General features: G+C 34.7%; 1 non-coding gene across 1 annotated transcript; it reads right to left on the bottom strand.

Moving 5' to 3' along the window:
* Positions 1-5,209: 5,209 nt before the first annotated feature.
* On the bottom strand, positions 5,210-5,282 carry Trnar-acg. The gene has a single exon. It is a non-coding gene; the product is annotated as a tRNA-Arg (tRNA).
* Positions 5,283-5,884: the final 602 nt, after the last annotated feature.

Raw genomic sequence — 5,884 nt, 5'->3', positions numbered from 1 at the left:
CTCCAGCGTCCAATGGGAAGTCAAGACGCATTTCATCCCGTGGCGTATTACAGCCGCCAGACGACCCCAGAAGAAAGGAACTTCCACTCGTATGAGTTAGAAACTCTTGCAGTTATATGCGCATTGAAGAAGTTCCGGGTTTACCTCTTAGGGAAGCCATTCAAAGTGGTTACTGATTGCAGCGCACTGCGCTCTACTTTTGAAAAACGTGACCTGATACCCCGGATTGCCCGCTGGTGGATTGCCTTGCAGGAGTTTGACTGTCATATCGAGTATAGACCAGGTACAAGAATGGGTCATGTGGACGCCCTTTCCCGGAATCCTACATACGATACGGACACTACAGACCACGTAAGATATCCACCAGTACTGGCAATTTCCGACGAGGATTGGCTACTGACTTTACAACTAGGGGACCCTGAATTGTGTAGGATTAGGGATATTGTCAGTAGTAAACTAGATCCTAAAGGACTAGCTTACATAAGAGACAACTATGTGTTAAAGGATAACAAGTTATTTAGGTGCCTTGGGAGCGATAAAGAGAACGTCAGATGGGTGGTTCCGAAGGGTGCTAGGTGGCAGCTGTGTAAGATGAATCACGATGATATAGGTCACGTCGGTTATGAAAAAACCCTGGAACGCATGAAGAAAAGTTATTGGTTTTCAAAAATGAAACGGTTTACGAAAAAGTATGTCAGTGCATGTATAGATTGTGCCTATGCTAAGAAGGCTGCCAATGGGCGAGAGGGATTGTTACACCCCATAGAAAAAGTTGCGATTCCATTTCATACGTTGCACGTCGACCACCTTGGACCCTTTGTGAAATCGAAAAGGGGGTTTACACATACGCTAAATGTCGTGGACTCCTTCACTAAGTTCTTGTTTATCAAGCCTGTACGGAGTACTAGTACTGCAAATGTTATAAAAGCGTTGCAAGACATTTTCAACATATTTCGAGCACCTGATAGATTGATTAGCGATCGAGGTACTTGCTTCACTGCTCATGCATTCCGAAGGTTCTGTCTTGAGCGAGGCATAAGACACGTGTTGAACGCAGTGGCAAGTCCTAGGGCCAACGGTCAAGTAGAGCGCTACAACAGGACCATACTTGACTGCTTGACAGCCCAAAATTTACGCGACAATGAGAAGGATTGGGACAATAAAATTGGGAAAATACAATGGGGCTTGAACAACACCATACAAAAAACTACAGGAAAGACACCAGCTGAAATCATGTTCGGTACGGCAATGTATAGTGAAGTCAAGCCAGCCTTAAACGCAGTCGTGAATGATACTCGCGATATCACTAACTTATCTGATCTCCGCACTGAAGTCAAGGAAAAGATCGATGAAGCCCAAACTGTGCAAAAGGAGCAGTACGATCGGAATAGGCATGCTGCTCGTACATATAGAAAGGGTGATCTAGTTAAAATAACAAAGGTTGCGTTTCAAGGTAAAGGTCAAAGCACAAAGCTAATGCCTTCTTACGAGGGGCCTTTTAGGGTCATTAAGGTTATAGGGAACGATCGTTACAGGGTTGCTCCAATCGCGGGTTTTGTGGGTATGAAAGGGAAACGCAAGACCACGGTTGCCGCCGACAGAATGAAACCATGGATTCATGTAGCTTCGTTAAGTTTAGATGAAACAGACAACGAACAAAGTGATACTGAATCAATTGAATGATTATGCTCTCATGTCTTCAAGTTCCTTCCGACCAGTTTCAAACTACCCAGAGCATAAATACAATTTTAGTTTAATGTATGTACGTTGTGATTTAAATGAAATGTTATGCGAGGATGTTGTTTTGTGGTGTTTCAGGTCGGGCGCGAGCTACAGACACATTCGCGCCTGGCCTGATGCCGCACAAAACAATCGCCAGAATTTATATTTAGAAATTAGATAGCACGCTATTGTGATTTAGCCCTGTCTAACTGTTGTCTAAAAACATATTCATGAATTTGAGATAAATTGTGTAAATATTACTTCGAGTTTTGGTAAATAATTTATGCTATTATTTATATATAAATATTTATGCTATATATAGTGATTACAATAAATCTTTCCGATTTTAAGATGATTTTACGAGTATAAAGTTAGTTATAAATGGTTATAAGTTTTCAAGGATTGTTATAAGTGGTTACAAGGTTACAAGGATAGTTATAAGTAGTTATAAGGTTACAAGGTTACAAGGATAGTTATAAGTAGTTATAAGGTTACAAGGTTACAAGGTTACAAGGATAGTTATAACTAGTTATAAGGTTACAAGGTTACAAGGATAGTTATAAGTGGTTATAAGGTTACAAGGTTACAAGGATAGTTATAAGTGGTTATAAGGTTACAAGGATAGTAAAGTTATAAGTTTATATTTGGTTTAAAAGATGAAAATAAGTTTTTGTTAAATTATATAGCGAAATTATCGTTACCGTTAGTTCATTTACTTGCATTATGTCTCTTGCTAATTTATTGATGATGAATAAATTTTAATTAACGGTTAGTTTATTATTATATATTTGCAAATACAAAAAAAAAATACTGTAATTATTATAATGAGTATTATAAAATCGAATAGTGTATAGTATATTATTTGAATGCCTCGTTCTGCCAAGTGTAAGGTTTTATATGGTTCCACCTGGTGCATGCATGAGGACATGCATGTTATCAGGATGGTCGAGTGTAAGGTTTATTTAAAAAAATATCCTAAATTTAAAGTAGCTTTACCGGGAAAATGTATTTTTTATATGAACTGGGCACACTGGTGGCCGCTCGGAGGAGCGGGGCATCCAAACAAGATGGCGGTTGGTTACTAAGCGCGGGAAGCGATATTTTAAAAGTTACTGTATTGTATTTCAAGAAATATAGTCATTGTCAGCTAAATATTTGCGTTTAACTATAACCTTTGTCGACACGTTCAGTGACATAAAGGGGATTTATTTTTACAGTATTGATTTAGTTATTTTTTTCAGTTAGGCAATATAGAAAAAACATTTCATCGTTTACAAATATTCTCAATCATATTTTGCGAAATAAAAATGCTTAATACGACTATTAGGTTAATTTTGCGCTATTGGATGCGAAAATGTTGCTAATTTTCTCATCACCAAAACAAACGGTTATCATTTATTGTTCAGTTATTGACAATTTGGTTTCATATCTAAATAATTCCGACATTTGACATATTATGATAATAATGTATATTTTATTTAATATATTAAATTTAAATTAAATGTGAAATTAATTTAATGCAATATTTTAATAGCTATCAATGAATATTAAATACTTAATTACAATATTAGGTTGGAAAATATTTAAATTTATTAATATGCCTTTAATACAAACACGACCATTTTATAGTAGTTTTTATTTTAAATCTCTGCATTATAAGTATATTGGAATATTTGTTAAATAATTAGCATTTCGAAGTAACTAGACGAAGCAAAACCAGTGAGTTCGTTTCAAAATAATCCTCTAGAGGAATTCTCTAACCAAAATCCACTTACAACTCTTTGGTTGGAAAGTTTTATTCGGATTTGGACAGCCACAGCGCCGTCTGATGCCGCTGTTTTGTTTAAATATTATTTCATACACAGATGCTATTTTGAAGACGAAAAATGTATAATTTTAAAACTTTCGTATGAATTCGTTAAGAGTATTCGTATTTTTACAAAACACGTAAAACATAAATACACATGATGTAAGAGTATTATGGCAAAAATATTCTTAGTTTTAATTACGTTATGATTAAATCAAATCTGCAAAATACTGAATATTTATTTTTGTGTGGACTATTTCTAACAGGTTCCAAGTGAATTTAGGAAAGAGTGTCGGGTGTCAAGAGTCTAGGTTCCAGTGGTTATCAGTTATTTAGTATATGTATTAGTATCTCTCTAAGTATTTGTCTCATATACCGCCAAAAAGGAATATTTAGTGTTGTTGTGTTCTAGTTTATCACTAAACTTGGAAGTTACTTTATCAAGGGACATATCTCTGCTCCCAAGGTTGGTGGCGTATTGACAATGTAGGGAATGGTTAATATTTATTTTTGAGCGTCAATGTCTATGGACGGTGGTGACCCGTACGTGACCTGTTTCCCCATCCACGTTCCTATATTAAAAACGTATGTTAAAAATTAAGTTGTTTAATTACTACTATATAGTTTTTAATTTTTGAACATCTACTCATACTCTACTTTACCTACTTTACATAATACATTACCATTGAACATAGTTATCAACAATTAAACAAAATAAATTCTTTCATACGATGTTCTGAATATTGAACTCTCTGGATATTGTTTGGTCCAATATTGCTCCGAAAATATCCGATATGTTAAAAAAAGTAAGTAGTTACTCCAATGATAAAAATACAAAAAAAAAAACAGGCGGTTAGAACAATGTCACCTAGTGGTAAGTGGTTTCTACCATGCATGGACATCGGTGCTTTAACAAATATTATTAAGGGAACTCATATGTTCTTTGTGCCTATTCAAATCGGAACGCATCAATATAGACGGGTACCAAACTAGACGAGCTTATAAAGCCCTACCATCTTATAGAGAACGTGGTACAAGTGAGTTCGAGACAGCTAGGGTGGTAAGTTTTCCACGTCACGTCATTATGAGCTTGGGCGTGAAATCATTCATTGTGATATCGTAACTAATCTGATATACATATATTATTACACGTGCAATTTTTACATTTTAATACGATCGTATAATATTGCCCTATTCACGGTTTTGTTTTAACCTTCTAAAAATACTCTTTAGCCGTAAATGTGTCGCAGGCATTTAAAAATCCATCATAATAAAGAGCGAGTCACCATCGCTTCATTTATATGCTGTCAAGCGCGACAGTTTGGTTATGTGAATTCAAAAATAAAATTAGCTATACGTATGAAACGCCAACCCGGTTTTCAACGCTCTTTAAATGACGTTGAAAGATACGTATCTTTCTTTTTAAATTTAACGGAATCAAATATAAATTTAATACTTGCGACTCAAATACTTCATACCGTCTAAAATAAGGCAAGATCTGGATAGAAATGTTTTACATAACATGTAAAAATGTATTCGCTTGAGCATTTTATGTTCTGTAAGACGCTTATATTCTATATCAGATCAAATTAATTATAATAAAAAGAAGCTATGAGAAATATACTTCGTTAATTTAAATATAAGCGTTATAAATTGTATTAAAATAAAAATAAAACAATGCGACCCTGCCAGGATTCGAACCTGGAATCTTCTGATCCGTAGTCAGACGCGTTATCCGTTGCGCCACAGGGCCATCCGCATATTACATGAGTCTGTGAAATTTCATGTCTGTTCTCAAAGTTTATTCTGAAAAACGTACGGACTTTAAAAATCGTTCTATATTTGAACATAAATTACATATCTATCATCAATCTTTAATTTAAAACTTCATTACTTATATAATGTATAAAGTAGTTGCTATTGCTCTAAGGACCAAGATTCAAATAGGGCAAAGACGTAATTTAAAATCAGAGATAAAATATATTGAAAGTTATATTTAGAAATGACGTCATTAAAATATCTTCATTATATTAGCGTGGTATATTTATGATAACTTAAAAACCATTAACTCATAATTGCACTCACATATTCACAAAGCATCGCATACAGCTTACAATAGAAAACTTTGTACTAACATTCTTGTAAAAGATACACATTTTATACGCTTATATTCTCTTTTAATGGAGCTTCATCAAACATCCTATGTAAAATGGTTTTAAATCATCTATTTGATTTTCCGAGAAAATGAGATAAACTTCAATCATTATTATGAGCGTGCAGTATGTAATACTACTGTATTCATCATCCTCCTGCCCTTATCCCAATTTTACATGGGGTCAGCGCAGCATGTCTTCT

The sequence above is a fragment of the Vanessa atalanta genome, chromosome 15, assembly GCF_905147765.1.
Source record: "Vanessa atalanta chromosome 15, ilVanAtal1.2, whole genome shotgun sequence".
In the NCBI taxonomy this organism is placed as follows: domain Eukaryota; kingdom Metazoa; phylum Arthropoda; class Insecta; order Lepidoptera; family Nymphalidae; genus Vanessa; species Vanessa atalanta.
The sequence above is the reverse complement of the archived record's forward strand: the minus strand, read 5'-3'. Positions and strand labels throughout refer to the sequence as shown.